The sequence below is a fragment of the Dromiciops gliroides genome, chromosome 4, assembly GCF_019393635.1.
Source record: "Dromiciops gliroides isolate mDroGli1 chromosome 4, mDroGli1.pri, whole genome shotgun sequence".
In the NCBI taxonomy this organism is placed as follows: domain Eukaryota; kingdom Metazoa; phylum Chordata; class Mammalia; order Microbiotheria; family Microbiotheriidae; genus Dromiciops; species Dromiciops gliroides.
The window spans coordinates 310838393-310863046 of record NC_057864.1 but is presented as its reverse complement, the minus strand read 5'-3'; the positions used below and the strand labels follow the sequence as shown (position 1 = coordinate 310863046).

At 39.5% G+C, this 24654-nt stretch overlaps 1 protein-coding gene across 2 annotated transcripts in view; it reads right to left on the bottom strand.

Annotated features, from left to right (window-relative positions):
* Positions 1-24074, bottom strand: part of HTR1E (5-hydroxytryptamine receptor 1E) — a 93638-nt gene extending 69564 nt beyond the window's left edge. For both annotated transcript variants that reach the window (XM_044005064.1, XM_044005063.1), the window contains exons 1-2: positions 23340-24074; positions 611-768 (exon numbers count right to left, since the gene is read on the bottom strand). The gene's annotated coding sequence lies outside the window, so the exon portion shown is untranslated. The remainder of the gene's footprint in view (positions 1-610; positions 769-23339) is intronic.
* Positions 24075-24654: the final 580 nt, after the last annotated feature.

Genomic DNA, 24654 nt, shown 5'->3' with positions numbered 1-24654 from the left:
ATATCAAATTAAAATAAATCTCTTCCAGGCTCTGGGGATCATCTGACTTTCATTAAATACCAGCTGGAAACCTACTAAAAGAAGAGGGGTTGTTCAAAGGATGCTTCACATTCAGAAGAGGAAAATAAAATGACAGATGAATTCTAAAAAAAATAAAGTAGGGCAACGTTGACACCTTCTTGGAGATAAAGTGCTTGCCACCATTTGGGCTGTTTGCTTTCCCAAGGTACAAAGACACTATCCTCATTTCTTGTTCTTCTGGATTTGTAAGAATTCCCACTGACACAGAGGTAATGACAAGCTACTTTGCAATGGCATAACAGAATGTTTTGACTTTATTTAGAAGCTAATATTGGTTCCTAAACCTTTTCAAGTCATCCATTTGGGGGGGCCCAAACACCCTGGTGCAATTTAAAATGTTGTGTTACTTATGTTTATATTTGATAAAGGTTTAAAAAAATCAATGACAATATTGATTCATATATAGAAATGACATGTTAGGAAATAATATCTTGAAATAGCAAACATATCAATTACATGATGGTAGTGATGATAGGAGATTCTCAAAAGCTTCATTGCAAAACTGAAGCAATTTAAAATAATTTCTTACCTTGATTAGAACCAGTTGAAGTTTCATTAAAAAATGCTTCATGTGGAGAACAATTCTTCAGAGGCTGTGTTTTTGATAGCACAAAGGGAAGAGAAGATGTTGAGACTTTTTGGTTGACCTGTTCACTGTAGACAGCCAATTCTTTAGGCCAAAAAGAACTATAAGAGAAAAAATACACACAAATATATTTATTAGATGACATTAACATCATATTTCTAATTTTACATGTGAGCAAATTAATGCTGTGCTAAGCAAATTTTCATTTTGATTGCTCTCTATTGCTACAGTGTAAGGGCCTAACAGTGTTGGGACCTTGCAAAGTGTCACTGAGGTTTTGCAGGAATGACTATTATGATATTCTAAAACCTATCAACAACTGAAACACCACAATAATGTGGGAAATTATGTTTTAAGTCATTTATATTAGAAAACTTCCTTTTGATATTAAAGGGAGTGGTTTATTAAAAGGCAAATGGGTAATTCCAGACACTCAAGAAAAACAGGAATGGGTAAGAAATTTTTCCTTGAATGATGTTCACCTGCGTAAAGTGCTTGCCACTCTACTTCAGTGTGGGAAAATGGATGAAAAAGGGGGAAAAAAGGCTACATAAGTGACCATGTCCTTTGTTATCATATTCCCCTAGGCATAGTCATGGTTTTTCAGTTTGTCACATTATTATTGATCAATGTGAGAGGATGGGGTGGGGCAGCTAGGTGGAGCAGTGGCCCTGGATTCAGGAGGACCTGAGTTCAAATCTGGTCTCAAACAACTGACACTTACTAGCTGTGTGACCCTGGGCAAGTCACTTAACTCTCATTGCCCTAAAAAAACAACAACAGTGATAGGTTGGGAGAGAAATGATTATTTCTTTCTTGTATAAATAATTAATTATTGAATTAGGACCAAGTTTTTTGTCTTTTCTACTTTCTTATCCAGAAATCAATTAGTGTGGGGAATCTTGCTCTAAGACTTACTCAGGCTAAGATCTAATTAAACACACACACACACACACACACACACACACACACACACACACACTAAAAGAAACTCTATGTTTAGGCCAATGAGTGGATTCCTGCTCATTGTGTTTTCTTAGACAGGTCTGGGAAAATGTTGATTTTCCCTTTTGTCAGACAGGTGATATGGAAATTGATAAATCTCTTTGACCAAGACTTAGGTAATACAAGTCATGTACCCCCAAGACCCTTCTTGTAATCTAGCCTACCTCCCATTATAATATTCATTCTCTCTCATTATTTGTTCACCAGAGTTGATTGCCACCCTCAGGAATACCCCCTCTTCCAAGAGCATATAAGCTGTGAACCCACTGCCATGGGAGGCATTTGAGAGTGACATTGGCCTCTTTTTTATTAATAATATGCTAGCCTTATTAATACAATGATTCAATTACCCAGAAATTATATCCCTTGAACTATTAAAACATCACAAATGTTAAACCTTAGAGGTCATCTAGTCCAATGGCATCATTTTACTGTCAAGTTCAAGATCACATAGCCAGTTACTAATATTCCAGCCTATATTGGAACCTAGGTACCGTGGTTCATATTTGAAGGCTTTTCCCACCATACCATATATGCTTTTCATAACCTTTCTAAGGAGGATTACTGCGATGCCTTCAAGAGCTCTTCTACACACAAAGCACACCCAGGGCACTTTTAGTAACATGTACTTTAGCTGTCTCAAACCACTATCTAAAAATACAGGTTAAAACAAAGCATGGCCTTTACTTAGTAAGATATTAAAAATGAGGTAAGTGGTATCCATTTTCTGAAGCAAGATGGTTGGATTTGGCTGCTGTTCAAGGAGAAGACCTGCTTCTTAAAATTTTAAGAATGACGATTTGAATATAGTATTTGTAGTTAGGAAATGCTTTATTCCCTGTGCATTAGGGTATTGAATTCATTCCTTGCAGGAAAAACCTTACAGTCTATGTATGTTTGCCCTATGCCAGGTTCTCAAGAAAGCCAAACATGAATTCTGGTTTACCTTTAAAAGAGAACAGCTGGCTTTCATAACATACACATTCACTGAAAGCTCCTCTAGGTAAAGATGATTTTGCTAAGTGGTAGCTAAATGAATAAAGCCATCATTCATAATTAATTGCTGGTTCGATGATATAGAATATTTGTGCTAAAAAACAAAACTGTCAAGGGCTGTTAAAGAGAATTTCTCTTTTATTTACTTGGAAGACAGTGATTTGTGGTGTCACTCAGTGAATAAACCTGTATAAACACCCACCATGTGCCATGCACTATGCTAAGGGCTAGGGATATAAAGCAAGGTAAAAGACAGTTCCTGACCTCATGGAGCTTACAGTCTAATGGGGGATACAAATATAAATAACCAAGTTAGAGACAGGCTGAACTGATGAGTTAGGTGCCATGTTAAATCCAAGGAAATACTAATGAGATAGAGCACTCTAAAAATGACCCAGATTTCCCCGGAAGCACTGGGACTGAGGCTTCCTTTGCCTGGGCCTGCTGTATTCTTTCCATCTTTCCCCTGCACAGGCCATTCCACAGGGTCCTAGCGGGAGCCTTCCCTTTCTCTAACCTGCCCGGTATCAGCCCTCCGTCTGACTCTGGCTTTGAGCCTTCTGTTCTATCTTCCTCACGAATGGAGCCGAGCATGCTCTGTCGGGGTCTGGGCCTGTGGACTCTGGGAGGGCCCTGGGCTTTTTTCTTCCTGGCTTGGTGATGAAGCCAGTCCTACTAATTCATCTTTAGTAGTCATTAAGCATGTGGACTGAAAGGCTACAGCAAGCTCCGCAACCCTTCATCGGGGACCGAGGAGCTGTCACGTAGACTGGATCTCTCCCCACCAGCCTCATTCTATCTATGGCGCCCATGTTTCCTCTTCTCCACCCCAAGCCCAAGTGCAAGAGGCTGTGTAGGGTGGGGTTGGGGGGGAAGGGAGACGATTAATTACAAAGCACAAAATGTACATTGTGTAGAAACACTAAAAGCAGGGAAAAAAAGAAAAAAAAGCTATTTAAAGGAAAGTGAGTCCCTCTGTTCTACAGCCCCTCTGCTTCCCCTGTTCTTTCCCCTGTTCCCATAAATGTGCATGTTCCCTGACTTTGTATGAGTGACAATTCCACTGGGGAGTAGGGGTCCCAAGCTTCAGCCCTGGCAGGGAATATACTTGGTGGGAGGGGGGAATTGTTATTCAGCAGGATGTAGAAATTCTTTGGCTGTGCCCTTCATCCCCCATAATCCCCCCTTCTGCAAAGTAAACGAGTAACAGCCATGTTTTTAAAAAACCACCTTCACTTTACCTGTACCCCTGGGGAGAGAATCCAAATGGTCAACTGTCCTTTCTTGGAAAACCATTGCATCTGTCTGGCTTATGGGGCCAGAGCCACGTGTGTGAGCAGTACTGCCCGGGGGCCATTTTGTGTATCCTGTTTCAGTATCTATATTAAAGGATTCCCTCTTGAAAAAAAAAGACCCAGATAATTCATGCCTGCCTGAAACATTTTTGCCAGAATAATCCAGGTAATCTTCCTCCAATATACAATCTCCAAACATTTCCATTCTGTTGCTTCATCATGGCATGAAAGAGTTCTCAAAAGCTATGCTAGTGGGACATGGTCTCTGGCATGTCCAAACCATAATATTGGTTTTGAGAATATCCTGGTTGTAGATGGAGTCTCCAAGGTCTCCAAGCTAAATAAGGAGAGGCTCATCACTATTATTCTTGCCACTATGTGGTGAATTCTTTGGTCAAGACAATGAAATAAAAACAAATACAAAATTGTGCTCAGTTCCATATGGCCCATTCTGCTTTCACAATTACAGTGGAGGATGGCCAAAAAGGGCAGCAAAAGAAGCAAAGTAGAACAGAGGAGAGAGAAGTGGAATGAGGGGGCCATGAAAACTTGAATTCAAATCCTGCCTTAGCCTCTTACTAGCTGTGATTCCCTGGGAAAGTCACTCTCTTACTGTTTCAACTTCAGTTTCTTCACCTGTAAAATGAAGGCTGGACTCAATGATCTCTGAGGTCTCATTCAACTCTAAAAATATGGTCCTAAGAATTACACAGGTTTTTAAAAAAAACATTTAAGAACATCATCAACTGAAAGTACTCTAAATGTAAAATCTTTACCAGCCAATGAAGTGTAAGTATAAGGCCATATATATGTTGTTCACTTCATGATGAAAACATAAAACTAAAGGAAAATACAAACTCAACTGAAGGATTGCACATAGGTACCTCTTGGAGAAGAAAACAAAGGAGTTGGCAGAGTCAATTTCATTATTCGAACAAAGACAAGAAGAAGCAAAGATTATTCATGGAAAGTTAGGTCATCTTATTATTCAATACTCATTTTTAGCATAAGAAAAAAAGATCACCATGAGGATAAGTGGAGTGTAGGAGTTAAGTTCCATGGCAAAGGATGAAGATTTAGAGGAATTCCATGAAGAACTTAAAAAGATTCCCCAAACCAAGTTAACACGTATTTGGTGACTTCAGTGCAAAAGATGGCACAAGAGCAGAGGGCAAAAAATAATCTATTGGAAAATAGAATTAGATCTTGAAAAATTAAAAAAGGACATGTTATAGATCATTAAGGGCCCTCATAGCTGGGTATTATGAATATTTTATTTAAGAATAGAATAGGAAGGTGCTGCACACAGAAAGCCCTGAACAATATGGCTCAAGAATATGAATGATTATACTTTGATCAATAGGAAAAACTGGTAGATGATATGAAAGTTCTATATAAATTGGCACTATGTGTGCAGTCAGACTATCAACAAGTTAGGAAAAAGGTGAAAATATGTATCAGATTAGAAGAAAGAACCAAAATCAGAAGACAATGTGTGCTATTCCAACGTCCTCAACTTGACCTATTCAAATAAGCCATCAGTGTCCCAAACCATTAAGCAACAACAGGAAAAGATATTATTGCCATTTCCTGAAAAAATTTGAACTGATATAAATATGTTGTCTCAATGAGTACTCCAAAAATCACAGAAAGTACTTTGTATGGTAAATATTTTATTTCTTTGTCAAGTGGAGAAAAAAACCAGGTAGTACCAGCTTAGGATACAAAGTCATTTGTAAAACAAGACGGAGGATAATAATACATCATGAGCATTACTTCCTAGATTTTTACCAGGGACTTATAAAGCATGTCAAAACACCCGGACCTTACAGTTATTTGTCTTTATTGTTACTCATTTTCTGAGGGACAGGAGGATGCTATTTCATAATGAAAAAAAAAAAAGGTAGAAAGCTAGAAGGGCAGCTCAGTGACGCAGTGCAGGGAGTGCAGGACCTTGAGTCAGGAAGACATCTTTCTTAGTTCAAATCTGGCTTCTGACACTAGCTGTATGACCCTAGGCAAGTCACTTTATCCTGTTTGCCCTCAGTTTCCTCATCTGTAAAATGGGCTAGAGAAGGAAATGGCAAATCACCCCAGCATTTTTGCTAAGAAAACCCCAAGATGGGTCAAAAAAATCAGACATGACTGAAAACAACTGAACAACTAACAGCTAGAAAAACAAAATCAACTTCTAGATAATAAAAATAGCTAGCATTAATAGATTTAAAATAGATAAGAAAAAAGTTGGGTCAGTTTACCTGTGTCAAAGGGGTAGGTTCTTTCCTCAGTAATTATCACAGTGTGATCACAGGACCCTAGATTTAGAGCTGAAAGTGACCTTTGAGGCCACCTAGTCCAACCCCAACATTTTACAGATGAGAAAACAGAGGCCGGGGGAAGTTAAGTGATTTGCTCAAGATCATTCAGATAGTAAATAATTGAACCAGGATCCATACTCATGTCCTGTGATTGCAAATCCAGCATATACACTTTAAGTGTTGTCCATTATGGTGTATCCAGCTCCAGTGAGGTCAAATTTAGGAATACGGGATTTACAGCTGGAAGGGTCTTAGAGAACAACCTGATACAATTATCTCAGTCCAAATTTAGGTGACAAAGAATTAGGTTTGGGTTTTTTTGCCTTACAAACTGACCCAACAATCAAATGACTTAATATATGTAAATAGCTTTGCAAACCTTACAATGCTATATAAAGGTGAGGTATTATTCTGGAAAAGTAAATATTTATTTAAATTACAAAGAGATTCCCTGTAAGGTTCCCACTGTGATGAAACAGAGAGAGCACTGGATCAAGAGTCAAAAGATACGGATGTAAATCTTGATTCTATTACTTATTCCCTCCGAGATCTTGTGCAAGTCACTTAACCCTTAGTTTCTTTGTCTGCCAAATGAGGGTTTTGACCCAGGTGGTTGATCTTTAAGGATTTTTAAGATTTCATCGTATAATCCTAAATAGAATCTCCCTGCAATGCATTTGACATGAAATTTCATTCATAAAAATTCAATGTATGTATATATTTTCAGAAGCATGACTACAATATGAACCTGCAATCTCCTCTCCTCCTCCTCCTCTCCCTCCTTCTCCTCCTGTTCCTCCTTCTTCATTATTATTATGTCCCAGCCAGTGGTTTCATAACTGTGAGGATCTCTATGGTGTGGAAATTCCTTTCACTAATATAGACGGACAACTTATATGTAACTTATAAACTTAGAGAATTGCCTGGGGGACACTGAGAGGTCAAGTAACTTTTCATGGCCAAGCATCCAACACTCACCACAGGCAGAATCGGAACACGGGTCTTTCTGACTTCAAGACTGGCCTTCTATCTACTATGTCTGTCAATGTATTATTATGTGACCATTAAACAAAAGGAATCATAACAGCAGATTTTGATCACTATGAATCATACTAATCCATTTACTTGACAGGGAGAGGTGAGGCAAGAGGAGGACAAAGTAGAATAACAATCAGCCGCCATCATTACCATCATCACCACCATGACCACTATGCATAATGATTTATATTTAACATTTTGATTTAATTCAAGAAGCATTTCTTAAGAACATGCCACATTCTAGATACTATGCTATAAACACAAAGATGAAACCTCAAAAAGTCTCTATTCCATTCCTTTTTCTATTATTATGCTAGTCCATGGCATTTTCTCATAACTATTATATCAATTTGTCCTCACAACAACCCTATGAGATAAGTAGGGCCAATATAAGTCCTCCCATTCTATAGGTAAGGAAAAAGATGAACAAAGAATTTAAATGACTTGTTTAAGGTTACCCAGAAATCAGTGGGGAAGGCAAGTTTAAAATCCAGAGCTCCTAATTCTTAATATAACACTCAGCTATGTTTTCTATATTACCTTTGGGTGAGTAGCTAATACTAATAAAGTAATTTAGTCTTATTACTATTTTCAGTTGAAAAAGTCAAACATTTTCTCAATGGAAGTTATTTTTATTATGCACAGAAGAACAACCAGTATGTCATGCTATACTCAGCTTGTTAAATGTGTTAATGTAAAACAAAAACTGATTCTTCTGAATGAGAAAAATAATACTTTGGGTATACCCAAGGTAAGTCTTCAGATCACTCAAAACCTAGCTGTAATTGGTGTGTAGATGACATGCATGCATATTGTCACTGCTCCTAATTGAATGGAGAATGAATACCTTAGTCTAAAGGTATTCATTTGCTACAGAAGACTGCTAGACAGAAATGTTACATGCTCCAGGACATTAGAAAGGCATGCATAGAACTATTCCCTTTAGTGTTTGAGCTGAAAAACTAATTAAACATACTTGTGAGCTATGAGACTTCCTACTCCTCTAAAGTCATTAGACCCATTACATTTTTCATTCTTACAATCAGAGAATGAGAGAGCTGGAAGGGACCTTAGAAATCCTATACTTCAGGTCCCTCAATTCATTTGCATGGAAGAAGTCACACACTGGGTCTAATACATTTCCCCCCCTCATGCTAGCTGGCATCAAGCAAGGTGTCTGGGGGCATTAGAAATTTGTTTCCTGTGACTCAAAGATTATAGGTGGATTAAGTTACCATAATTGTTTGGAATCTGTGAAATTGAACATGTTTTCAATGTGACTAGGCTGGCTACCCTGAATATAAATGTAAAATTGTGCTTACCCCTCTTTTTAAAAAAATCTAAAAGGTACATTAAGACAAGCTCAAAACCAGAATTAGAGTGGTATGGTGTATAGTGGACCTAGAATCAAGAAGATCTGGGTTTAAATCCCACCTCAGAAATTTACTAGCTGTGGGACTTACCAAGGTAAGTCTCTTAACCTCTTGTGTCTCAGTTTCCTCATTTGTAAAATGAAGGGGTGTGTATGTGGACTCAGGGATCTCTAAGGTCCTTTCTAACTTTGAATCTGTGATCTTTAGACAGAATAATCAGCAAAGTAACTTAATTCTGATTAAAAAAAAATCTGATGAAAGTTGTGACCTTGCTCAATATTATAAATATTAACAGGTTTACATTTTACTAGACTGTTTGGAAATGGGGGTGGGGATGGGGAGGAAAAGGAGATTATGTTTACAGACATTTAAAATTCAAATTCTCCAGAGTATCAAAATTTGCTTTAATCCAGTCTAAATTCTTCCATTCTAGGCTTTTCAATATGCAGGTAACTAGTAGGCCATCTCCTCCTTCACATTTTCTTAAAGCACTTTGTCTGGATCTCTCTTTTGTACCCATCTCATCTTTTGCTTTGTACTGATCTGGGTCAAGTCACTTAACCTTTCTGGTATTATACTGAGCTGGGTAAACCCAATCCCCCTTTTTTGGAATATAACCTAATTGAAGGCAGGAATTATGCCATTAGAAAAAAACCAAAAAAACCACCACCACCACCACCACCACCACCACCAAATACTTGTTAAGGGCTAAAATTCTAGCTAAACTGTCTAAAATATCTAATGAGTGGTCGCCAATAAATTATAAGCTTTAGCAAGAGTTAGACTTTTAAGCATTTATTAAGGAGAATAAGAATTTGGTAAAGAGAGAGAAAGGCCTAGATTCCTATCTATTAAAGGGAGAGCACATTTCTAGCTCCGCTCTCCACCAGAGTCCAGAGGAAAGAGCCTGAGAGCGAACGCCAGTCTCTTCCTTCCTCCTCCCACTAGCCCGTGTCACTTCCTGACCCCAAAGAAAAGACTCCTGGTCTTGCCCTCAAAGACCTTCACTTCATGGGTGGAACTCTTCTACAGTAAGTCTCCAGCAGGTGGCGTCATTCCAATCGTTACATACTACATATCCATAGTACTTAGCACAATGTTTTGGATATAATATTTAATTGTTTTCAAAATCAATAATATAACCAAAAATTGAGATAATTCTGAATTACATGACTTGTATGTATTTCTGAAAACCATGATATAGGTTTGCTAGATTTGAAATCAGAGAAATGGGTTCAAATCCCACTACTCATGTCCTGTGTGACTCTGAGCAAATTACTTGACATCTTTTTCATCTATAAATGGAGAGGGTTTGATTTTATCTTAGCTTCTTAAACTGTGTGATGGGGTCCTATAACTGAATGTGGGGTTCATGAAAAGTTTGGCAACAGTAAAGGGTTATGTATCTCTATTTTTTATACCTATATACCTGTGGTTGCATACGAATTTCTTGGGAAAAAAGGGGCCCCCAGTGGAAAAAGTTTAAGAAGCCTGTATTAGATGATCTCTGAAGGCCCGTCCAACTTTAAATTTATGATCCTAAGACAATAACATACCCACTAAAGAAGAAGAGGAATTATCACAAATGTGATTTTCAGAGGTAGAAATGGTACAGGAGGCAAATTTGTTTCTTTAAGGCTTTTCCTCCTTCCCTGCCCTCGAGATGGGGGCAGGAATCATAGTTGCCTTCCCTCCTCACCCTGAACCCTGTATTACCCACAAAAGGTCTATAGCCTTGGTTGTGCCAATGTGTCCTCCCCTCTGTTAAGAGCATATACCCATCATTGAAGAAATTTCTTCCCAACCCTCTTTGCACCCAAGCTGGCTGCATTATTCCTAGATTTGTTACTTTAGGCTTCCTGTATAATTTTAAACATCATTCAAATTTTATGGGTATCAAGGTGGCATAGTGGGTAGAGTGCTGCACTTAGACTCAGGAAGATCAGGATTCAAATGCAGGCTCAGACACTAGCTGTGTGACTCTGGGAAAGTCACTTAATGTCCTTCTGTTTCAGTTTTCTCCTGTGTTAAGAGATAATAACACCTACCCCCCAAGGTTGTTGTGAAGATCAGATGAGATAAAATTTGTAAAGTGCTTATATAAATGCTAGCTATTATTTTTGTTGTTGATAATGATAATCATGATGTGTAATCCTAACATGCAGAGCTAAAGAGCACTTAAGGAAATATCTTTAATAGAAGGAAACCATGATACAACCTTCACCGCTCCCTTTCAACCCCCATCAATAATTGAAAAAGAAAATGGAATTGCTTTGGATATTTTCGCCTGTGTAAGTTGACTTTCTAAGTACTCCTTTTTCTGTTTGTTTGTTTTGATGAGGCAATTGGGGTTAAGTGACTTGCCCAGGGTCACACAGCTAGTAAGTGTGTCAAGTGTCTGAGGCCAGATTTGAACTCGGGTCCTCCTGAATCCAGGGCCGATGCTCTGTCTACTGTGCCAACCAGCTGCCCCTCCTTTTTCTGTTCATTCCACAAAGGTGAGATTCAGGGATCTCTAAGCATCTACCCTAGTCTTTGTGCTTAATAGCTAAAATCCAAACTTGCCAGAAACACTAAGGTATAAATGAATAATAAGATGTGTTACTATAAAACACTGATTTTGTCAGTTATAGCAACTCATGAAGATGGTCTATTATAGCATGGTGATAATATAGCATCGTGGCACTGGAGTTAAGGAAGGCCTAGGTTTGAAACCGACTTCTTAGCTGTGTGACTATGTGTGTATGTGTATGTATGGATGTGTATTTGTGTGTGTGTGTGTGTGTGTGTGTGTGTGTGTGTGTGTTGATGGTTGCAAGGGCAGGAAGGAAGGAGATCAAGGGAAACAAAGCCTCTCTGAGTCTGGAAACATTTTCCAAATGGATATTTACTTGGGGTAGTATGAAAAAAATCTCTTTTTAGGTTGGGGCTTTCTTGTAACAGGGCCTTTCTGTTCTAAAAACACTCCTTTTTTATTCTTGGTATCTCTTGACTTGTCCTTTCTTTTCCATAATGGAAATTTCCAGCTAATTAGCTAACTGACATCATCTTGCCTATGACAGAGGAGAAAAATGGTCATGTAAGACATAAGGAGCCCTGTCTCACCTATAAAGCATTCTGCCTCCCCAAACACAACATGGAACAATCAAGGTAGGCTTGTACCCAACTTGGAGGAAGAACAAAAACCTGGGTGATTGGTTTGGACTTTGGACACGGGTATAGAAAAAAAAAACCTCTCAAATGGTTAGTGATCTCCCTCATCTTCTCCCATTGCACTTCAAGATTACTTGATCAAAGGCAGACCCTCTCTATTGGTTAAATAATGGATATATCTGTCTTCTCTGGAGATTCAATAGTATCCTTGTCTATTGGGTTAATATAATTCCAATACACCTTGATTCTTCTTCTCTTGCTAGTCCCCATGCCCCTAGTTTTCTGAGTCTAACTCACTAGACTTTCTTTTGTGTGAGTTAAAACTTGCTACATGGAGGTCTATTGCTTTTTTTAGCTTTATTGGATGGCTTGCTTCTTTTGTGGAAATCTCTAAATTGTAGACTTAGTGCTGGAAATGAGTCCTAGTTCAATTCTCCTAATTTTATAGACAAGGGAACTGAGAATCAGGGAACTGAAGTGACTTGTCAAAGGTCACACTGGTTGTAAGTGACTGAGCTAGAATATTAGTCCTGGTCCTCTCATTCTATAGTCAATGCTCTTTTCAGTGGGACCAAACTGACTCCTTTCTCAAAAAGCAACAGAAGCATAGTAGAACACATAGTTGTTGTGAGGTTCCATTAATGTATGTAAATTCTATTAGAAACCTGAAATTAATCAAATACTTAGATGGATCTGTGATTTCACTGACTCAAGAGTTCCCTTCAATATATTGGAACTCACTCATGTCTGCCCATTCTGGATGATTCCCTTCCATGTCCTTGCAAAAGTTCCCCAAAGGGAGTCCATTCATTATTCTAGAGGCCTTCATCACTTCCAACATTACAAGAGTACCAGTGCAGCACTCTCACCATCCAGTTCTCATCCCTCTTCTTGACACATGGCCAGCCCACCCTCTCTTCTTGTCATTCAATCCTTTATCCCTGTTCTTCTTCATTTATGTGTTGTAGCCTATTCATAATTGCCATGCATCTTTCCATTGCCTTCTATGTGATATTCATCTTCAGTTCTTTGGAGGCCATGATGTTCTGGCATCTCTGTCAGACAGCATTTGAAACTTTAATACGATATAAATGCTAGCCATTATGATGATGATTATTATTGTAATTTTTGTTAATATTATACTTTGCACTGTTACAATATGCACATACATACAACATTTTAAACATCTCTCTCAGATTTTGAGGGAAGCCGCATGGAAATAAATCTTCAAAGAATTTTACAGCCTAAGGACAATATATTATCTTGCTTAGTGAAAGACAGTATTTCTATAATTTTACAGAACAGAGATTTGAGAGTCATTTATATGTATATTCTTTCATTATCTATATATATATAGCTAATGAAGTTAGATTTTATATGTTGGTAAATTTATTATTATTATTATTATTTAAAGGGGCAGCTAGATGGTACAGTGATAGAGTGTAGGCCTGGTGTTAGGAAGATTTATCTTCTGAGTTCAATTCTAGGCTCAGACAATTACTATCTGTGTAGCCCTAGGCAAGTCACTTAGCCCAATTTGCCTCAGTTTCCTTATCTGTAAAATAATCTAGAGAAGGAAATGGCAAGCCACTATTTTGCCAAGAAAACACCAAATGGGTTCATAGAAACAACTGAAAAATGATTGGACAAATTATTATTAATTTATTATGCTTATGATTATTATTATTAGTAGTAGGAAGGATAATACTGATAATACTATCTAATATTTATATAGTATTGACTATGTACCAAGCACTATGCTAAATGCTTTACAATGATTATCTTATTTGATCCTGACAACAATCCTGGGAGGGAGGTGCTATTATTATCCCCATTTTATAGATGAGGAGACTGAGGCAAACAGAGGTTAAATGACTACCCCAGGTTCACACAGCTAGTAAGCTTCTGAGGCCAGATTTGAATTCAGTTTTTCTGACTCCAGGCCTGGCACTCTAGCTACAGTGACACCTGTAACTATTAACACACACATATCTAATTTCTGACATGGATTTTTAGTGCTATTTCACTAAATGAAATTTCATTTCATTTCATTTCAGCATTTCTATTCATTGCTTAGGGCCATGTTATCTGCTTCAGAATTCTTTTGTTTTCCTAATTTCCTTTTTTAATCTGGATCTCTGAAGAATTGTTAGGTCAATTAGTAAAGATGACTAAATTCTCATAGGTGATAAATCCCAAAGGACAAATATGAAAGACAGACAACACCAATGTACACACTACAGCACTACCAAACACAAGAGTAGCTATGATACATGTACTTTGGACCAATATTTCAACTGCCGTACATGTTTCATGGTGTCAAGTTTTGCCTATATACTTATCAGATTTGGGACTGATTTGATGGGAAGTGGGGTGGGAAGGGGTTGGGGAGAGAGGGCTCAGTAAGGACCAAATATCTTCCTCTCCACCTCATGCCTGAAATTCCCTTAGAGCTTCATCTTTTTAGATGCTAAATTTCAAATCTCTCTAGAAGGGAAATATTTTATGCTACTCACACTCAGACTTCATTCCTAGAATAGCTCTTCCTTGTGCAACCTCTGGTCTTAGGGGCATCAGACTTCAGCTTGATGCTATATTTTAAAGTCTTTTTTCACAAAACAATATTTTAGACTCTTTAGGACACATAATATAGTCACATGACTCCTCTGGTATAATGATGATTGCAAAAATAGTTCCAGAATCACAAAACTCTGAAAACTGCTCCTTTGAGTTGTTATCAGTCATTTATAACTCTATGTAACAAGTATAATAATAAGTGGCCTATGGGATACTGTCCAGGTCAATGTGGAGAAGGCAAAGGGTGATTGTGTGGCTAGGCCGAGGGGTAAGAGGTGGCAGCCCAGGTGCTACACTGGAATCCACAGAGGGGAAAACAACCTAAAGAAAAGGTTTTGGCACATTAGATAGAGGATCTTTGGGGTAACATGGACAAGAATCATGTAGGAGAAGGCATGGATGGCTTGGGATCTGCACTGATAATAATACTTGTTGTGTTTTACATAAGGTTTTAATATTTGTAAAGTATTTTATATAATTGATACAGTGAATAAAGAACCATCTGTGAAGTCAGAAAAAACTGAGTTCAAGTTCTGCCCCTAATATATATTTGCTGTGTGACTTTGGGAAAGCCACTTAACTTCTCAGTGCTCTAGGTAACTCTTCAAGTGGCAGAGAAGATACCAACCAGCCTTAGTAGAAGAATTTCCTCATTTGGGCATATCCTAGGTAATGAAATCATAGGCCTAGATCCAATCCCCATCCCTTACGCACATCATCTCTTTTAATTCTCAGAACAACACTATGAAGAAGACACCATTGTAGTGACCATTTTATAGATGAGTAAATAGAGATAATTATGTGAAATGCTTTATAAACTTCATATTTAATAGTGTGGCCAATCTCTCCATTAAAGCAAAGGCTCAGAGAAGCTATCTGATCTGTCCAGGGACACACAGCTCAATATAATGTCTAAGATGGTATCTGAATTCAGGTCTTTCTTTCTTTCTTTCTTTTTTTTTTTTTTTGCAGGGCAATGAGGGTTAAGTGACTTGCCCAGGGTCACACAGCTAGTTAAGTGTCAAGTGTCTGAGGCCAGATTTGAACTCAGGTACTCCTGAATCCAGGGCCAGTGCTTTATCCACTATACCACCTAGCTGCCCCCTGAATTCAGGTCTTTCTTACTCCAAGTCCAGCAATCAAAGCATATCCTGTTTCCATCCCAGTCCCCCAGCCATCACTGAGGAGAGAAATAATTGTGGAGAGGGGGTTCACCTTCCTTGTCACTACAACAAAATGCTGACCAAAAGCCACCAAACAGGCAGATAGACAGGATACTTGGGAGGTGCATTATTCCCTCAGTCCTTCATATCACCATTTCTGCTTCTGACCTCGTACTTACATCTATCATCTGGGGAAGCAATACCTATGGAGAAAGGGATGCTCATCCCTTCTAAAAGCTAATCAACCGCCATGCACAAGAAGGTCATAAGTCAACCTAGATGAAGCAGCAAAGCACCCTGAGGGAGAGATGGAAGGCAGAATGTGCCAGGTGAGTCAAACTACCCCCCCCACCTTGACTACCACTTCCTTTTTTTTTTTTATTTTTTTTTTTAGTAAGGCAATTGGGGTTAAGTGACTTGCCCAGGGTCACACAGCTAGTAAGTGTTAAGTGTCTGAGGCCGGATTTGAACTCAGGTACTCCTGAATCCAGGGCCGGTGCTCTATCCACTGTGCCATCTAGCTGCCCCTACCACTTCCTTTTAAACATTGATGAAGGCAGTCCATCACCCTTAACCCCAGAGCCCTGTGATTAGCTACATTTAATTAAAGAAAAGGCATTACCACCTGCTTTGCTGCTTCATCCTAAGGACCGCGAGACTTTTCCATTTGGCCTGCAGTTGAAACTTTTAATAGGTGTTGTTTCTACCTTTGGAATGTAAACTCTTTGGAAACAGGGGCTCTCTTGCTATTCTGTTTGTATTCCTAGCACTTAGCATGGTGCTGTGCAAATAGTAAGCACCTAATAAATGCCTCATTAATTCATCCATTTATCCCAAGCTACCACTAATCCCAAGACAGCCACAAAATTGGGATCAGAGATCTACTGAAATGAAGGCTATGAGAAAAGGTTTTCATGGGGCTGAGAGCATAGAGGAAAGAATGAGGGCCCGATTTTCTGAAAGGAAAGAGCATTAAAAACCAAAACAAAATAAAACTATTTATTTCACTATTCACTTTGTGTCTGGTCCTAAAAAGGTTAAACTAGACTGAGAAGATGAGGTCTTACTGCAAATGCCCTATCTTCTACACTACCACTGAGGGGTTTGACTCTCAAATCTCTGGGATACTATACTTCCCCTGAGCTACATTACCTCACCTGATAGTGTTTGAGTGCTATGTACACTTGGGCAATTTTTCTTGAATGTAACAAATACTAGAAAAAGCACTAAGCTATATGAGGATTCAACTACAAATTAACAGGCAGTTACATGTGTCTATATAGGAGAACTGTTTCATGGATTGCTCTGTCTGAAGAATTCATCTCTTTGGGGGTTAGAATGCTGACAAGTTTTTCTTCACTTGAGGTCAGCTAGGCCTCAGGACAGCAGACACTAGCTTTTGCCTGTACTATATTAGAAGCCTTTCCAGCTTTGTAAGTAATTTGCACTCCACTGGTATAGACTTTGAAAGCCTAGGGCCACATCCACCCTATAATGAGACATTGGATTAAGACTAGATAAGACAGTCATTACAATCTTCTATGAATGCAGAGTCCAATTTTGTCCTGCTTAAGACAAAATCTTCCTTAGGGTTTATTTAACAAAGCTCTGGTTTGTGTACCTTTATCCAGCCATTTGAGTCATGCAGTATCATATATTGTGTATTACTTAGCCTACTAGACTCTAAGTAAAATAAGGGCAGGGGCTATATCTTATCCAAACTTCATGTCTCCCCCAGTGCCTAGAATAGTGATTAGTACACAACTGGTGCTTAAAATACCCATTGCTATTAAGTAAAGCTATTCCTAACTGGTTATAATTCCTTGGCTCCAGGGAAGTCCACATTCTCTCTCTAGTCCCTGTCTGCTTCTATTACTGATCCAAGATATGCTCTCTTCCTCCAGATAGTTAAAATATAATTCTGTTTTGGTCTTCAACTAATTTTCTTTTTAAAATTTCCCCTGACTCTCTTCCATTCTCAGGACCCAACAACACTCTGTTATTTACAGTAGTTAGGAAACTATTACATGGTTGTACTGTATAACTTAAAAACCTTAAATGTACTATAATACTTTAATTTAATTTGGTACCTCAGTCAGGAACCATGAAAAGAAACTAATGGTTTGAGAATCACAGATGCTACTTCCTTGAATTGTCAATCATTATCCCCCCTCCCCATTTTTTTTCTCTTTGGAAAACTTTTCTTTCATGCTCGACTTCATAAATCCCTTCCATTTAATTCCTGAGATACCTAGATCTTTTAGATGCCCTATCTACTCCCTGAAGACCAAAACAGTAATAGCTAACATTTCTATAATGTTTTAAAGTTTGTGAAACATTGTTTCAGGTACTATTATTATCACCCCTATTTTATAGATGAGGAAACTGAACATGAGATAGGTTAAGTGACTTGTTTTGAGTTGTAAAACTGAAGTATCTGAAACAGGATTTGAACTTAGGTCTGCCTGACTTCAAGTCCACATCCACTGCACCACCTAGCCAATTCTTGTTTTGATTCAACTCTATAAGCATTGGTTTTGGGGATCCATCAAAGGCCTTTCCTCTAGTCTTTTAGTTTATTTTGATTGTGAGGACATAGGTACAATTGGATGCTGGTTGGCCCTCTGATGCTGGAATTAGAACTACTGAGATCTGATAAGTTGGATAAAAGCTTCAAAAGTGAGTTTATTACTAAGCCTCTGCTGGTTGTACATATTTCATTCTCTCCCCCAACCCCTATCCTCCTGCATCATAGAACACGCCATGCCCTATAAACAAAGCAGGATTGCAGTACCTCAAAAGAAATGTGAGATGTGCAAATTTAGAGACATCTCCACTCCAAATGTTCATAGACTATTTATGCCTGATTTGTTGTAAAACCTTCTAAGTTCATATTGGTCTGATCAGCTATAATGGGACATACCTTACATTTACCCTGTCATTTTGGTCCTCTTCAAGCATGAACCACAACATATTTCATTGAAAAGTTTTTAGTAGAATAAAAACAGAATAAAAACTGTGAAATCATTAAGAAAATTATACTCTGATATAGCTGCACATTTGTTATAAGCCAGAAAGATGTTATATATAGCTGAGTGATCTTAGACAAGTCTCGTTCTCTTTAGTTTCTTCATTTATAAATGTGGAAAACAGCTTGTATGGTCTTGTATCTCCTAACAGAATTTTGACAATAAGAGATGATAAGAAGCAGAGATTTAGAATAGGGAGGAGCTTTAGAAAGCACTTAGTCTGACTCCTTTATTGTATAGAGGTCCAGAGTAACTTGCCTTGGGTTACACAGGTAATAAGTACCAAAGATAAGATTTGATGATTTCAAGCAGAGGCCAGATTTCTTCTATTGGAAAGGGGATGCCTTTTCAGGGATAGGTTTGATTAGGTGGTTAATGAGATTTCTTCAAAGTTTGAAATTTTGTGGTACAGTGGATAGAGTGTTGGTCCTGGAGTCAGGAAGACCTGAGTTCAAATTCATCCTCACACTTACTAGCTGTGTCACCCTGGCTAAGTCAGTTAACCCTGTTTGCCTCAGGGTTCTCATTTGTAAAATGAGCTGGAGAAGGATATGGCAAAGCACACCAAGATCTTTGCCAAGAAAAGCACAAATGGGGTTGTGAAAAGTGAGATACAACTGAACAACAACAACAATAACAACATATATGGCTACCAAGAGTTTTACAAAGATTTTTTTGGCAGAGAAAGGGAAAGAACAAATATTTCTATTCTTGAGCAAAAAGGTTCTTTGGGACAACAGAAATGCTACAGCATATACTTACAAGTGTAAAAGAAACAGGAGAAAACCCAGCTATAAGAATAAGGCAAAATAGGAGAAAGGAAGGAGAAATGGGAAGAAAATTTGAGTTTCTTGTGGTTCTCGGATATTCTATGGGATTATTTTTGGAATGTGGAATGTTTTTTTTTCTGGTGATAGTAAAAGAACTTTAAATATGCATAATATGCATATTTTGAATAATACTATAACCTGTGGAATCTTTATCACTGAAAATCTCCAGAAAAATAAGAGGTAACCACTTATTTTGGGGGGTGGGGGTAGAGAAGGGGAGTTAGGTGGATAGAGTTCCAGGACTGGAATCAAGGAAACTTGAGTTCAAATCTAACCTCACACTTACTAGCTGTGCAGATCACTTAACCCTATTTACCTCAGTTTCCTCATATATAACATGAGCTGGAGAAGGAAATAGCAAATTACTCCAGAATCTTTGCAAAGAAAATCCCCAAATGAGGTCACAAAGAATTGGCTACAACTGAAACAATTGAGCAACCACAAGCAATTATGGGTGGTTTTAGACCTTTATACACTGGACAGCAGGGGACTGGACCAGATTCTCTTTGTTACAAGATCAAAGGATCATAGCTCACAAGCTGTAAGGCACTTCAGAGGACATTCAGTCTAATCCTCTCATTTTAAAGAAGAGGAAATTGAGGCTCAGGCTACACAGGGAGTAAACGTCAGAGGCAGGATTTAAAACCAGGTCTTCTAACTCTGTTGATAGTACTCAAAGGATCTCAGACTGAGCCCAACCTCCTCATCTTACAGATGAGGAAACTGAAGCACAAGGAGTTTAAGTGACTTGTCCAGGGTCACACAATTTGTAAGCATCTGCTGCAGAATTTGAACTCAGGTCTTCCTCACTCCAGATCCAACACTCTATCCATTTTTACTATCTAAAAACTCTGAAGGAAAAAAGAAATTGTTGACAGAGACATCTAAAAATTGAATGGGTTGTTTGGGGACTACTGAGATGTTCATTACTAGATACCTTGAAGGTTTTCAGGCTTAATGACTCTGAAGCAAAGAATCTTGGGCATAGCAGTCCCTCCTTGCCTCCTGGACCCTGCAACCATCATTAAGGGGAGCAATCTCTGTAGAGAAAGGTCCCCCTTCCTTGACACCACCATCACCAACTACTGTCCATCTGTCATGGATTGGCAGGTAAACCCAAGAACTCTGTGGGTGGTGGTACCCCTTAGACCACTGATCCTGCTTTCAGTCCAGCCACTCCCCCTCCCAGTAATCCAGGGAAATAGCCCCCACGGAGATGTGGCTTGGCAGCTGCTCCTGCAGGTGATACAGTCACAGCTCCTGAAGATCCAGAAAAGAAAATCATTGTCACCAAAGCCTCTGGTACTGTCCGATAGGTGAACACCAGAAACTGTTATAATTTTTATCAACAGCAATGGCATTAAAGAATAGGAAATACCATCTGCTTTGCCATTTCATCCTAATGAGTGTGATTTAATGACCTCCATTGTTATGTTTCCTCTGCATATGGAATGAGAGCTGTGGCAACTTCTCCATGGCTGAAGCCTCATACTGATGATGGAACAACTCATGCTATGTTGATGCATCAAAATTTGCATTCACCTCTCCTTAAATCTCTGAAGATGATTCGATGCACATAACTTTGTGGTCAATACATGTATTTCTCCTCTATGTTGAATGCTCTTTAATGTAGTTTGATTTTGGAAAGTGGCAATATATTTTGCTTTAACTAAAGTAGGAAAAACAAATTGAGTTCCCACTGATGGACTCATTTTATGCTTTCAGCTCAGTGATCCCATGATCTGAAAAATAGAGTTTTCTAAAAGTCATGCAAATTTAAGCTATTTTGGCTTAAAACTGCACTCAGACTTCTGTATACTCTTTATTTCAAAAGGGAGGGAGAGAATAGAAAAGGAGGAGCATTTTCCAATATTTGTAAAATGCTTCCATTCATTTACCCAAAATATTTGCTGCCAGGGCATCTTAGGGCTCATAGACCTCTGGTATAACCCTTGCATTGCCTGAATGAGGAGACATTATTTTTTCAGAAGGAAAACAATCACTCTAGAAAAAAGGTTGTAAATAATCATGGCATGTTTCAATCTGCCTACAAGAGATGTTTCATATAAGTCCAGCTAGTGAAATTGTTCATTCCCACATGAGCATTTCCCTTTTTATATACTATTCAATATATTAGTAATGCCACTGATTCACAAGGAAGTCAAGTGTGGCCCTTTATATTTGACATTATGCAAATAATAGCTACCCGTTTTAACAATGGCATCTATTTTTCAATGTAGTTCTTCACATACATATATGTGAGAATTGGTTGGGAAAGTAAAAAAAACAAAACAAAACAAAATGACAGATCATTTGGGGGAAGCTGCCTATCCCTAAATATTCTGTTCATTTCCTCCTGTGTTCTGATGAGAAGAACCAAGCAAGAGGCAGTAGAGAAGTTAAAAACATCTTAGGATGCAGAAAGCAATGTCCCTTGCAAGTAAGGTAATATAGGATTGTCTTTCAATACCTAAGTTCCTATTAGTTCCACTTCAATGCCTTATCATGGTGTAGAAGGTGATGCTGAGTTCTTGAAAGCTATATAACACAGACAGATCCTACCAACCCAGAAAAGCTTCAGTATAGGCGAGTAAAAGAAGCTGTGTCTCAATTGAGGGAAAGTCTATTTACATTAACTTGGCCAGCATGGAGAAGGCTTATCACTCACCATTTCATTAGTCACTAGATGGTGTATTTTATTTTTGGGGCCATAGATACTAATGAAATCACCTACCTAATGAGGATTGGAAGGATAATTCTGACACTGACAAAACCTTTTTTGGGGGGGGGTTGGCAGCATGGCTTAGTGGATAGGCACTGGATTTTGAGTCAAGAAGACTTGAGGTCAAATCATGCCTAAGTGCAATCCTAGGCGAGTGACATGTCACTGTGCCTCAGTTTCCTCATCTGTAAAATGAGGAGGTTGGACTCAAATGGTCCCATGGGTTCCTTCCAGTTCTAAATCCATGATTCTATGACAAGTGCATAAATATACATATAAACATAAGACAACACAATTACAAATATGTTATAAATGACTGACTACACTTCGATGGAACTTCTCATCTGCTTGCCTTACTTTATGCAGTGCTGGGTAGGAATAACTTGAACAAATTGCAGTCTTAAATTATGCCCTTATGCCTTCTTTCTGACCCAGTTCCATCACTTCCCCAACCAGGTATCTCCATTACCAAGGTAAAATCCTTGGTTACTTACTGAGGCATGGATGTCTTCTAGGTGTCAGAGTCTCCATATCTAGGGGGCTTTTAATCAGCTCTACTTTTTGTATCTTCTCTTCTGCATTTCTGGAGCCTGCCATGGATCACCCCAAGTCTAACTGTATTTCCTGACCCCTCTGACCATTATTCTATGCAAAAATGCCTTAAATCCTTTTGGAAATAGACAAGACACGCAATCCAAATGCCTGAAATCTTAAATGTAAGCTTAAATATTGAATGAGATGTACATTCATTATTTATCTATAATATTTACCCATCCATTCATGCATCCATATATCTAGTCACTGAAAGTTAGTTCAGCTTTCAATTGGAAAACGGAACCTTCAGTAACTAACGAGCAGCTGCCAACAAAAGAAACGCATGCCATTCTAGGGTCCAGGCAGATGGCACAGCTGTCTGGGCACACCGACACATTCCAGACCAGCGTTTTCCAGGCGCTCGGGCACCCTTCCCACCCTCTCCTGGCTCTTTCCGCTCGCCATGATCTAGTTGCGGCTTTGGAGAATTGAAGACTTGCCCCCGCCTCTCAGGGTATATTGCTCCCATCACCTTTTACCCCACCGAGCATCTCCACTGGAGGGCAAGCAGCCTGAGTGCCAGACTTTGGGCCAGGGGGAAAGGGCAACTATTGCCTCGGGGAGTGGCGCCCTGCTCACCTGGCGGGCCAGAGGGCTCCGAATCCCACCGTGTCTTCCACCAGCTCCCGGCTGCGTGGCGAGCGCTTACCAAGCACAGGAGGAATAGTGGGGAGATCCCCAAGGCTCGCTCCAGCTGTCCTCTAAAGAAAAGAGGAAGAAAAGCTCCGCTTCTCACAACTCCTGGCTGTCGACTCAGTGCCTGGAAAATGTTAAACCTTCTCTTCTCTCGCCTCGTTCCTGGAATCCAATAATCCCTGGACTGGGGAGTAGGGAGGGACCGGTAGAGAGGCACAGAGAGAGACCCTTCCCAAGTCTTCCCAGCTGAGCGCACTTGGCATTGAGCGGAGCACGCCCGGCAGCAGGGGGCCAGGCTCCTGCAAGTCTCTGCCTGGTTCTTAGTGTGGTGAGGATGAGGATGAGGAAAAGGAGAAGGAAGGGGAGGAGGACGGAGAGGAGGCGTCCTTTAAACCCACCTCGCAGGTAGCGGCAATTCAGAGCTCATCCTTATAACAGTCCAGGAAGGGAGAAAGGGGTAGAGGGAAGAAGAAGCATCCAGAAGGGGGTGGAAGAGAACGGAGACCTGAGCTTCGGGGTTCCTCAAGCTCCTCCAGTTTTGAGGATGCAAAAGCGGGGCGGGGGGGAAACCCCAGCACAAACTCTTGAGCGGGGGGCGCCCTCCTGGGTTGCCAGGTCCGGACACTAGAGGGCAGCGATTTCCACTGTATAAGTCCTGGAGCGGGAAAGCGGGGGCGCAGATAGGATCGAGGATAAGGGTAAAGATAAGGATAGGGTTAGGGATCGAGAGAGCGATGGGGGAGTTGGGCTCCTCCTCTCTCCCTCTTCCAGTCCTGGCTCTGGACTGCGGAACTGCAGAGACGAGAATTGCTCAGAATTGGTTGCTTAAGGAAGAAGGCTTTTCTTTTTCCTTTTGAGCTGGAGAAGAGAAGAAGGGAAAGGACTGAGGATAGAGAAATAGAAAGGGGGGGAGGGAATAGAGGGACAATTTGCAGCTTCTAGAGGCTCCTGGCATAGTCTCTTGTGTGGGAGGAGGTAAATTGTTCAAATCAAAGCTAAAAGTGGTGATTTCCATAAATATGGAGGAGGTAAGGGAAAGAAGGGGTGTGTCTGTTTCTCCAAGAGAGGGGACCTGGGTGGTAGGAAAGGTCACTAATGAAGATTGTGAAGACAGTTGAGTTGATTCTCATGTGGAAGTCCATTTTCCAGAGTCAGAGGACCTAAATTTAATTCCCACTTCCAACCCCTGTGACCTTGAGCAGTCACCACCTCTTTGGGTCTGTCAAATGAGAGGGTTGTTGGACTAAATGGCTTTTCA